The 13,228-nt window shown below is 40.1% G+C and overlaps 1 long non-coding RNA gene across 3 annotated transcripts in view; it reads right to left on the reverse strand.

The window, feature by feature from the left end:
- Positions 1-11,895, reverse strand: part of LOC139953098 (uncharacterized) — a 38,803-nt gene extending 26,908 nt beyond the window's left edge. For all 3 annotated transcript variants that reach the window (XR_011787941.1, XR_011787943.1, XR_011787942.1), the window contains exon 1: positions 11,815-11,895. This is a non-coding gene — a long non-coding RNA (uncharacterized lncRNA). The remainder of the gene's footprint in view (positions 1-11,814) is intronic.
- Between the last annotated feature and the right edge of the window lie 1,333 nt (positions 11,896-13,228).

Below are 13,228 nucleotides of genomic sequence, written 5' to 3' on the forward strand. Positions count from 1 at the left end.
TTGTTGAAGTCATTGCCTCAAGAGATTGCCCTACCCACCCCTGTGGTAAGTACCTGCTCACGGGGGTCTCTCCTGCCAGCAAGCAGCTACCCTCATAACCAGCCGGAGCTGGGCACTTAAGTAGCATCTTCACTTAGCCGTGCAAGAACTCATTCACATCTTGTTGGTTAATTCGAAAGGTTGTAGCGTCAAATGCACAAGGAGCAAGGATCGCTAGTTGGCCCTGGATCCACAGTTACTTCTTTTTACAGCAGTTTGATGCCCAGCTTGGCTATTATGGTTTCGTATGATCTTAATGCATTGCCACCTATAACCCAACCAAACGTGCGCGATGCTTCTTCTGTGGCGTGTAATTCACTTGTCCCGCATAAACGAAGCAGTAGCCTCCATTGCAGTCGTTTTTAACCCGTTTACCTGAATAGTCTGGTTTCCGGTATGCCTCTTCATAATCAATCCGGATCTAGAAACGTATATAATTACGAGCCTGTGAACCATACTTCTTTCATTCAATATTGCAGATGACTGTCAGTAAACGCTAACTGAATAGAAAGTGCATGCGGACACTTATCACGCCCATATACACAAATGTCAGATAAATGCGTTTATATTGTTTTGAAGAAAGACAATGTTCTCTTTGTTAGGTGTGAAGTCGGATGATATATTCTAAATTTTTATACTCTGAAATCTCAATGAAGGTCAGAATTGATCTGGATCCGAACATGTGTCAAAATAACCCAGAAATGAGTCAAACTTACGCAGAATCCAAGTTAAAATCCCATTTTTAACCACCCTCCGGGTCAGCTTGACCCGGTTCTGTTTCAGCCTCACTGGGACCCGGAATCCTAGTCAAATCTGACCCCAGGGTTATATTCCGCTAAGTTTTTAAACGGCTTCGTGATCTCCATAAATGTGAACTTATCAACCTCTCCACCGTGTTCCAGACATGAAAAAAACTTGCTATGGTCAAGTAGAGGTCACCCATTATTCCCATTGTATAACACTATACTGAAAAGGATAGAGTCATCCAATCACGAGACATTTCGATTAACAAGACAACGAAACGGGAAGCTGACAAACTTGTAAAATCCAGCGGTCGAAGTGCAACTTTAGCTCCGTACACCGTTGAATTGTCGACATCGTTAACCAGTGATTGGTGTCTGAGCGAACTGCGCAGAAAGACCTATCATAAAGGGACGTACAGCTCTCAAAAGTAACGAGCAAGAAGCTTAGCCGTTTTTTTAAAACAAATTCTTAATCCGAAACGATCACGAGGTTGTACCTGTGATGAACGATGGTGACCGGATTGCCAGATGAAATGCAACGCCTGGTGAGGGGTTAACTGTCTTTATCATTTTTGTTTACCAAACTCATTATTTTGGGCCTTTACACGAAGACTAATTAATTTTGTGCGAATGATGATCCTAAGTTCCTTAGGAAACGATCAGTGGGTTGTTAAGTTATTGCAATGTTCACAAAATGATAAAAAGTAAATCAAACCTTTCACTATGATCGATACTCGTTTTTCATTTCAACGATATCCTTCTTTCAATCGATTCGGTATCCATACGAAGTCATGGCTAGATTGTGTGCTTGGCTCTTAATGCAACAGTTGAGTATACAGGCCTTTTACATTAATGCAGGATTAGTTATCCAACAATATTATTCAGTATTCATACCTTTAAAGCCATTATACACTTTCGGAACAGAAACAAAAGTAAAAGTTCACAAATTTACAAATAACTTACAGGGTTTACAGAAGGTAAAGGTAAAAGACTTCCCATGAAATATTATTCCATGAGATGCTTTACTTTTTGAGAAAACATTAAAACAATATCAATTCTCGATAGCGAGAATTACGGATTTATTTTAAACACATGTCATGACACAGCGAAACGTGGCCGAAAACAAGGGTGGGTTTTCCCGTTAATTTCTCCCGGCTCCGATGACCGATTGAGCCAAAGTTTTCACAGGTTTGTTATTTTACATATAAGTTGTGGTACACGAAGTGTGGGCCTTGGACAATACTATTTACCGAAAGTGTCCACTGCCTTCAATGCAACAGTTGAGTATACAGGCCTTTTATATGAATGCAGGATTAGTTATCCAACAATATTATTAAGTATTCATACCTTTAAAGTGTCTATCACGGCATGCAAACTTGACGATAAAAGGTGCAGCGTTTAATCCTTACAAAAAGTACGTACTGTGATCGAAGCGGTACAAAATCAAATCTGCACTTAAAGTTGAATAAAAATTATAAAAAAATCTGTATACTGTTTAAAAAATGTTTTATAGTAATGGAGATTATTTGCACAGTTCTGATTGACTATACTGTATTGTCTCATACAATGGTTTCTTCAGTCCTCCCGGAAGATCTGAATAAAAATGCTATATCTGCAGGTGGTTTCCTGTCCAACGCAATCGCTTTAAATGTCGGTCACACATTGTGATCGTTACTCTCTGTCAATAAATAACTCATTTCCCATTCTAGCTGTAATTACGACACACCTCAGATTGGCCAGTTTTTCATCAACTGTAGGTGGGTTTGGTCAGCGATTATTGCTTTAAACTGGGCCAAGGGGGGTGTCGTTCCTATAGGACGGGGAGGGGAAAGCCCGTTGCGACTTCGCCGCGGTAAAACTCGGGTAATTGCCTAATTACAGTCAATTGTAGTGTGGGGTTGCGTCCCCGGTGGTGCGGCGGTGGTTTGATCGTGAGTGTTGCGTCGATCCCAAGGGGTGTAAACGTAGATCCCACCATAGGGTTGTAAATGAGTTCAATCATATTATAACGGACGACCTCTCAGGAAAGCACGACGCGTTATTTATCCACAATGCAATGTGTTGGATACCCGTCCAATTAGGTTCCGTTCTGTGAACGAGGTCGATTCGATATCTCCATTTTGGATCTGCAGTGTGCTTTTAATTTCACTCTTTACACAGTAATAAATACGTCACAGATTCTCTGCAATCTGCACGATGAGTGAAATAAAACATGGCGGCTCTCCATGGTTCCGTCCTGGGAACGAGGTTGATTTGATATCTCCATTTTTTATCTAGTGCTTTTTAACTTCACTCTTTTCAATTCAATTTAATTCAATATTCCATACTGTTGTAGAACAATAAAAAGAAAAAATTGTGAGAATTATGCAGTACATAGAAATGTATCAAAATCAAGAGTGCATTAAATTATACAGAAACAATTATTAGAAAGCAAATAATAATAAATAACTAGGAATTAAATATGTACAAGAGACACAGAAACACGTCACAATGTCTCGATCTATAGCATTGCCTTTAATTTTCAAGTCGGTCTTTATTTCACAGTAACAAAACACGTCACCAATTATTGACAATCTGCATGTTGAGTGATATAAAACATGGCTGCTCTCCCTGGGCGCTTGTGTTTACTCAGTTTCATAATAGCCATAAAATAAAAATAATGGATGTGATCTTCACCATAAAATTTGACCTAGGTGGATTAGTCAACCGTTTGCATTAACTGTGTCCCCTCTCTGTCAGCACGCTTTCATGATCGCTACCAGCACCAACTCATACCGAACCTGAAGAAATCACTACCAACTCAAACGTCTAGAATTCTTGAAACATTCTGGCTACATACATAATCATCCTAACGTAGGTGCACTCGGGTCGGAATTGATTTGGCGGGTCCCTTGGGGCCGGACCAATTTCTGGCTCATTTTTACCCGGAATCTGGTTTAACATTAACCAGAAATTGGTCCAACTGAGGCAGATACCAAGTTGAAATCTCATGTTTTAACCAGATTCCGGTGTCAGCCTAACCATAAATGGGTCAGGGGCCCTGTTACCCGGAATCCGGGTCACTGTGACCCGGAATCTTTGCCAATTGTGAGTCAATTTTCAGAGGTGTCAGATGAGGAATCGATCGAACCCGTACCGTTTACTTGCGAGTCAATAACCAATTATTGTATTGTATCGTATTGACACAAGCTCATTATTGTGTATCGATTATCACATCCGAAATTGTTCGCCTCTCGTGTGATGTTGTAGCAATTTGCAGATGATGCAAGTTCAGTTCTCAACATTGGATGAGAAGCTGGCCAAAGTCGTCTCTGATTTTAACACTCGACTCCACTTCACTCAGCCAGGTCTGAACCGTGACAAGAATGTCTTTTCACCTGGCTCGCACAGTACGAAAGTCAATTTAATTAATGTCTAGTGGCGATGGTTTTTTGTTTTAGAGTGAGGTTAAAATAGTCTGGTGCCCTTAACTAATGAGTTCAGAAACGTCAAGTAGGATACACACAACTTGGTTAAATCAATGACAGACATTACTTTTTTACCTAATGGCTGAATCGTGAATGAAGTTAATTAACTTTGTGTATTATGCTTTGTGTAACAGATTCGTGCCCTATATATTTTCAAATTGAATGTCTTCGGTGATGAAGGTTGCGTCAATGGTGGTGTTTGATTGATGATGCTTGAGTAAGTGACCATATTATTAGAACAAAAATTAAATGCCTTATCATAGGATTAGAGTTTTAAGAAAGGCTTTTACAATTGGATTTTTTGCAAAAATCCACTCAAAGCTGGACCTGTTGTTCACCTGTTGTTTGTTGGTCGTTCCTTTATGCGTTATCGCTATTTGACTCCCAATATTCAGCAGTTCTCAGGTAAGAGTTGCGTACAAGAATTCAACCACAGCAGCCAACTCCCTGATTCTGCATAAAGCTTTTGAAAATACACAAATCTTAACATGTTCTCATGAACAATTTGAAAATCTCCCGGGTTGTGGCAGTTGTGGTCCTATTAACTTGAAAGTAATTCTAATTCTAACTGAAGGCATCTATGATATGTCCAACACGCTGGTTACTACTCCCGCCAAATCCCGTCTATTCCGTCAGTAAGATTTCTTCCTTCAAGAACGCGTCAGAGTTAAAGGCAGTGGACACTATTGGTAATTACTCAAAATAACTATCAGCATAAAACCTCACTTGGTAACGGGTAATGGGGAGAGGTTAATAGTATAAAACATTGTGAAAAACGGCTCCCTCTGAAGTAACGTAGTTTTCGAGGTAGGGAGAAGTAATTTTCCACGATTTCGATTTGGAGACCCCAAGTTTAGAATTTGAGGTCTCGAAATGAAGCATCTGAAAGCACACAACTTCGTGTAACAAGGGTGTTTTTTCTTTCATAGATATCTCGCAACTCCGACGACCAATCAAGCTCAATTTTTCACAGGTTTGTTTATGCATATGTTAAGATACACCAAGTGAGAAGACTGGTCTTTGTCAATTACCAATAGTGTCCAGTGTATTTAAAAAAGTCCTCGTTGGTAGAATTGTTGTCTATGGTAACCAGAACTCTCTAGAACAGGAAACAAGCCAGTTGAACTTTTGATGAGGACAATTTTTTAAAAACATTTCTCCTCAACACTGTGGCTCAGATTCAGGCCAAGTGGTTTGGAAACCCGCGGGCTTCTTTGCTCAACAGTGTCACAAAAACATGTTCGATAATCCGGACGAGATAATGGATTTTCGCGCCTCAACTGGCTTTGATGTTGAGGCTAAAACGGCAGGCATCCGAAGCAGTACAAGCATCCGCTCCCACAATGCCGCCCGTCTGAAGAGAGAAAAAACGGCACACGTGACCCTGTAGTTGAGAGAATTTGGATGGCGCGGTTTTGTCTCTAGGAGCCTAAGCTAGGCCCGCGGGAGGGCCTGGAAAACACTGGGGTTCGTGTACTGGAACACGCCTGATGGATCTAGCGGATAATATCCAATGTTTAAAGCAGCTTTATTGATCCTAGTGATGATCAGGAACTGTCGAGATTGTTTAACATCAAAATAAAAATACCGCCAGGCAAAATTTTGGGTCAGATAAAAATCTTGGATTTTTTTTTATACCCGTCGTCGGAACCGGGCGGATTTGGCACTTGGCTTTTATTACTATTATTTTTAAGGCGGGTTTTGGGGCCTGTAAATAAACGGCAGTAAACTACCAGCAAACACTGTTGGGTTTATCAATAACCATACGTAGATAACCGTTTTCTCTAAATGTTTTGCTTTGGAAAATTTGAGATTTAAAGATTATGTCTGTTTTCACTGGATGAGATCCTGGGCTGCAGTACTATATTAAAATGCTATAACAAAATGCAACCAACCTTTCTGGTTAAAGGCAGTGGTCACTATTGGTAATTACTCAAAATAATTATTAGCGTAAAACCTTTCTTGGTGACGAGTAATAGGGAGAGGTTGATGGTATAATACATTGTGAGAAACGGCTCCTTCTGAAGTGCCATAGTTTTCGAGAAAGAAGTAATTTTCCACGAATTTGATTTCGAGACCTCAAGTTTAGAATTTGAGGTCTCGAAATCAAGCATCTGAACGCACACAACTTGGTGTGACAAGGGTGTTTTTTCTTTCACAGGTTTGTTATTTTGCGCGTATGTTGAGATACACCAAGTGAGAAGACTGGTCTTTGACATTTACCAATAGTGTCCACTGCATTTAACTATACGTGACTACAAAACAGTGTACGCTTAATTTTCAGTGTTTTATTTTGGAGTATAGACTTGGGAAGCAAACCTACAGTCATCCAAGGCAGACCTAAATAACTACAAGCAAAACTAACTAATAATTTAGAGTAACAATTGTTGGGTCCCAGTTTACTCTATCCTAAGAATGACAGTGGAAGTAAGTCGCAGCTTGCGTTTCCGTTCATTTTCTTGTTTTCGATCACAGCGTCAAGTCATTACAAGTTACGCAGTCCTATGTAACTCAATCCAGCAAGTCATTTTCAAACTGATTAATGTCGCCCTCCCAAACTAACAGCTGTTTGCATTCGGCACGCCCTCTGTTGACTTTATTCCGGTAATGACGAACTTCAACACGAACGTTTCCGAGTTTATGATCAGTCACGACTGATAGCCTTGCTCTGGATATACTTCTAACCCTGTCAAGGCCGGTGCCGCGAGATATTTGGAGTAAACGCTTCGTGAGAGATTTGTATAGAAACGCTCGCTTTGTATTTTAAAAATTTGAATAAATTATCTGGTCCAAAATTCCTAGAGCACAAGAGTTGGTAAGCACAGTAACATTATGCATACCAGATTACGGCTACCAGCCACCATACCACGTCACATGCACCATTTCTGTGGTACCATGCTATTGCTAAGAAGACCGTTTCTGATAAATATTTCTGCTTAAAGGCAGTGGACACTATTGGTAATACTCAAGGTAATTATTATCACAAAACCTGAGTACGAGTATTAATGGGGAGAGGTTGATAGTATAAAACATTGTGAGAAACGGCTCCCTCTGATGTAACGTAGTTTTTGAGAAAGAAGTAATTTTCCACGAACTTGATTTCGAGACCTCAGATTTAGAATTTGAGGTCCTGAAATCAAGCATCTGAAAGCGCACAACTACGGTGACACGGGTGTTTTTTCTTTCATAGTTATCTCGCAACTGTGACGACCGATTGAGCTAAATTTTTCACAGGTTTGTTATGTTATGCATATGTTGAGATACACCAACTGTGAAGGCTAGTCTTTGACAATTACCAATAATGTCCACTGTCTTTAAGAAGCTCCATCATGATATTGGGTCCACATGTAAAATACCTGGGGAATTGCCAATGACGTCATAAACTTCAATTCACGATGACGTAGCCGTAGGTATAGCCGCCCATTCGCATACAGCATTATAAAACATCTTAATATATTTTGTCCTTCTTACTGTACGGGCTCCTGCCATTCAGTGAAATTAATCTGAAATCTAGGGGGCCCTGAGGAAAGCAGTATTCTCGCAGATGGGTTCCCTGAGTAAATAAGACCAATAAAATAAATTAAAATGTGTGCAGCACTTGTACATTTTGCTATGTTTGTTGGTATTGTTTGTTAACACATGACATTCGGGTGAAACAAGGTTCAAATGTGGACGTCTCCACATATAAATTAAAATATAGCTTATTAATTTGATTATCGACATTGTTTCTTATTTCAGAAACGAAGAAATATTATGGTGTTTCCCTTTTCATTGAGATATATTAAGAGCCATATCGTTTCATCCTTACTTTTAATTCTTGTTTTTATTTTAATTCTAAATCTTTACCTCTTTAATATTCTGCCTTCAAACCTAAAACCCGTGTCACTGAATTAAAAATCAATCAGGAAGTTGGTATATTGATCACAGGGAAGAAGGGGAAAAAATGCAATGAATATTCCGCGCATTTCAACTATGAACATGACCAAACAAATTCACACGATCACCGGTGGTCTCGTTTCCTGAATACCCATGGACGCTGCGGGCTAAACTCGCATTCCTTTACTCTCATGCTAGTCTTGCTTCGGGCCGTTCGGAGGGACAAATAAAATGCACGGCGTGTAAATAGAAAACGCGCAGGTGACGTAGAGAGGTGGTTGAGTTGAGATGGTTCAATGTCCCTTAATTAACCTCATGGTAAAACAACTCCTTGTAATTAGTGCGTAAACCCGTCGATCTGTATTATTACGGTTACGACCTTGTAACTCGGTTAACATGTACTGTATGTGGTCAAAACGAGGCTGGGAGGTAGAGTAGACGCGGGTTCCAAGCATGATTGAATATAAACTCTTTGTATGAAATAACTCCTCATAGTTACTATGTTATGCGTCACTCCGTCAATCTGTATTACGGTTAAGCCTTTGTAACTCGGTTAACATGTACTGTATGTGGTCAAAACGAGGCTGGGAGGTAGAGTAGACGGGTTCCATTTATGGTTGAAGTGAAACTCATGGTATAAAACAACCCCCTTATAGTTACTACAATAATGCGTCACTCCGTCGATCTGTATTACGGTTAATGCATTTTAACTCGGTTAACAATTCAATTCAATTCAATTCAATTAATTTAATTATGAAATTTAATTTACATTGACATCCTCGATGACAGTAAATATCAACTTGTATGACAAATGTGAACATTAGTTTGCTACATAAATCAAAATATTTATGGAAGCTTATAATAAATTCTACTTATATATGTAACAGTGTACAGATTAGTGCAGATATTGGAAGGGAATATTGAAATATATCTTATAAGAGAAGCTTGATGACTGCTCTAGACGGAATGGCGATGTGTTCTAAAGAGACTGCATTGAAGTAATTTCTAAGTAAATCACGAAGTACATCATAGTACTGTATTTGCATACATCGACCTTTCTTGTGTTTCCACACGAAATACAAAATTACAAAACGCAATCTTGAATCCGTGCGCCATAGAAAATACCTGGTCACGAATCTGACTTAATGCTGTTGGCTAGTCTAATAATAGCTAGGCGTGTTCGGGGGCGGTTTTGATGAAGTCCGGACGTGGAATATGCAATAATCATTATGCGCCTTGGAAACGTTTTGCATCGTCCAATGAGATTGAATTATTATCGGTCACGTGGGGAGTCTTGTCCTATCAGTAAAGTGTGACCTGGTCGTCTCATTTGATACTCATATTATTAGATTTACCTGCGTGATTTGTATAGGGATTATCATGGTAGTTCGATTAGCAAATTCTGCTTAGTCTCAACCTTTTGCTTACTACAAATCTGTAGTCAGCAAGTCAGGTGGTAGCATCACACGGTACTTTAGCATGTAACCTTGGTTGGCAGTAAGCAATATTGTTTATGCTTTTCAGGCTATTGATCAGTAATGCAACCAATGTAAAGAAACTTATACATGGAAAGCTCTTGGGAACGCCTGCCAAAAATACCCCACCCAAATATCTGCACAATTCATTTTTAGTCAGCGTGGTCATCCTTGTCTGGTTTCCTGCATTGACTATCAGGATTGTAACGCTTATTTCCGGGCATTATAAGCCTACCAGACTAATTTTCAGCCTTTATTGTCACGAACTTGGTTGTAAAGATTGTAATTTTTGAGGGTTTGTTGAAGATTGCAATGATTTATATTTAATAGTTGAATCACTGATCAGTACATCGTCAGATTATTTGCAAAAATGCATTTAGAATCAAAGCACTTCAAATATTCAAATAGAAAGACGTGTTTTCATATTCTATGGAATAAAACAACATGATAAAAACACACTTATGGTAATTACAAACGGTAGCTCTTTAAAACAAGAGAGAGAGTGGAGAGAACACTGTTAATGAAATGAGGTTTGACGTCATCAGGCCAACAACCTCGTGCCCAGGAGGCACATCGATATCATCCTATCCTATGTCATGATCCAGGACAGGCCTTGGTGGTCTGTCACTGTGATTAACGTAATTGCAGAAAAACAAAACACTGACTTGGATAAATAGTGGTGTAAGGCTGGTGTCGATACTGGATCGGTTGTGATATCGATTTAACTGTCGCTACTATCGATAAAGATTGATCGAATGTAAGCATCAACTAACCTTGTTATCAGGTGTAGTGAGAGCGTTGCGACAACTTGCGATTTTGTGTAAAAAAAAATGAACACATGCTGCCGGTGTCACACGCAATTGTGTCCGCCATGCATTACTGTCCGCTCCGGAGACTTTTGCGTATGCAATCGTGTCCGGGGCTAAGCAAAAACCGTCCGGTGGACATGTACATGACTGTACATGTATGTGCGCGCGTAAGCGAGCGTGCATGCACTGAACCTACGTATATGCAGCATGAATATTTACGTATTTTATGATTGCTGCGAATACCCAACGGCCGAACATTTCCAATGTCATTCATGACATGCACTTAGCTTGTAAACAGTAATGGCGAACGTGTTCCGGCAACCAGGGGCGTTGAATTTAAGGACGGTTTTGCACGGGGGCGGACACAACTGCATATGCAATTGTGTCCGGGCGGACAAAATTGCATTATGCAGCAGCGTCCGGGCGGACACGATTGCCTACGCAAAACCGTCCGGCGGACATTATTGCATATGCAATAATATGCTCCAGACAGTATTGCATAGAGGACATAATTGCATGCGACACCGGACTAGTCTGTACTTTGGTCTTTGTTGTATTTTTACCAAAAAGGGCGTCCGGCAACTTACGTGACAAAAGAAAACTGATCACTCTGTGCAAACATTGACCTCTGTTAAAGATCAATGGTCGCAACTATCTCTCTCAAAAAAAAAAATCTGGCTGATTTTTATGAGTCAGTGCGCCCTCTTGCGAAGTGTGTGTTGAGATGAGGGGTAGGCATTCGTTTTGTGCATGACTGAACGATAGCATGCATCACAGTTCATTCGGTTTTGCTTATGTGACGTCTGAATCTGGTTTTGGTCCTGGGTTGGATTTTAAACTCTGCATGGTGGAGATTTAATCATGGAGCCATTTGCGAAGAAGAATCACTTTATAAACAAGCCATTTAATTACATCAAACGGAAGTATTTTTATTTCAAACAATATTTGTCATACGGACGACTTTCGGTCCTCTGCTTCTTGCGAACGCCTTACCCAGGTCACCGGCCATGTAAAACGGGCCCGGATAACAGCGTCGTTATCACGAACGTCACATAGTACTGACGACCATCAAGCGAAATGGTTCGCATCCGTCAATGACTGTGGGTTACCCGTGCACTGCCTCCCAATGAAGCCATTCCCTACAGAGGCTTGGTGGCAATTTGACTAACAGTAACACCTACATAAATCCGTCAGTCCATTCGTCGAGCGGTATTCGTAGACGCAACGAGTATTGATGGATAGAGGTTTAGTGAGATGGTTGAAATGTTTAGGCTGCACCATTTTTCATTCACCCGTGTGTAAAGTGGTTCATTTTGTTTATAGTAAAATATATGAATCAAACCGTGCTGATTTCTACAATTTCGTTTGCCTTACACCGATGTTCATTGACAAAATGTATACTCACATTCTTCTGAAAATCCACAAGCGCCTGCAGTGGGACTCGAACTCTTAACCTTTCGCTTTCAAAGCAAGTACCTGAAGAACCTCAGTGCTGAATCAAAGCAAGGTTATCCAAATCGTTGACAGTGCGTAGATATCGAACAATACAAACGCGCACGCGTGTATGCGCTGTGCACGACTGTCGGCCAATGGTAAACCTTTATTGACCCAAGTGAGTGAGGGTATACTGTTTTGGGGGCTTATGACGTCATATCATTGCATATGACGTCACAAGCCCAAAGGAACCCATGTAAGTGTAAATTAAATCAATAACACAATTATTGCAATGAAGATCGACCTCTTAACAAATCTTCTTTCCTAATGTTACCTTCAATAATTGTTGTAACGATTAAAGGTGACATGAGAGAGAACGTTTCTTATTAATTAAAGTCTTGTTTTGTTAACAATAACCCATTAAAAAATAAGCACATAAACACATTTCCCATCAGCATTTTGTTTACTACACGGTGAATCTTGGCCTTTCAGGGGAGAGATTTAAGAAGAAATGAAAAAGTTTGACCTATACTGGGCCCCCGTTTCTTCCTCTCCTTCTACCTGAAGACGACGCCATCCCACCCGTCTTTGCTCCTTGTTTGCTTTCTCGCTCCCCGGTACACACAGCTCGAGTAAACAACCCGCTCCTTTATCGAGCACCAAGACAAACGAAGAACACTCTAAAAAGCTTTCCATAAAACACAACAACCAAGTTGAGGGGGATTCATCAACTGTATTGAACCACATCAGATCGAGATGAAGAAGAAAGAAAAAAATCAGACCCTCAACAACGGGGGAATATTGATTGTTCTACATATCTGGAACGTTCGGATTGTGATCGAACTCTGGTTCCTAGAACAAGTCATCTGTGTATTGGTTCCTCGTTGTTCCATGACTGCTTTTACAAACACATTCCTGAAGACCCGGTTTGAGGTAATTTTGTTCTCGTTCTTTAAAAAAGAGGGGAGGGGAGGGGCAGAACAAGAACGCATGGGCTCAGTACCTTCATTTGTGATGGGTTAGAAATATATTTAGGTTATCCGAAAAAAATTACCCTTATGTTCTTACTTACAAACCTATCCGTCTCAATTTCAATGGTCGTTTCGGAACAAGTTAGCAATCGTATACGAGAATCCAGAAGAGATATTTCGGAATAGTACTCTCGACCCAGGCACTAGCGCCCTCTATTATCATGCCCAGATCACAAATGCCACCATCGGGGCATGGTCTCTACACATTTTGAAGTTAACTTTTGTTTGAGGCATTGATTGAAACATTTCAGTTTTCGAGTGAACAAACCCCTTCTTTGTTGAATCTATACACAAAATAAGTTCTGAAAGTTACCAAGTGTTATTTTTGCTTTTTTTAGTACAGGTGCAATTGTC

The sequence above is a fragment of the Asterias amurensis genome, chromosome 21 (genome assembly GCF_032118995.1).
Source record: "Asterias amurensis chromosome 21, ASM3211899v1".
In the NCBI taxonomy this organism is placed as follows: Eukaryota; Metazoa; Echinodermata; class Asteroidea; order Forcipulatida; family Asteriidae; genus Asterias; species Asterias amurensis.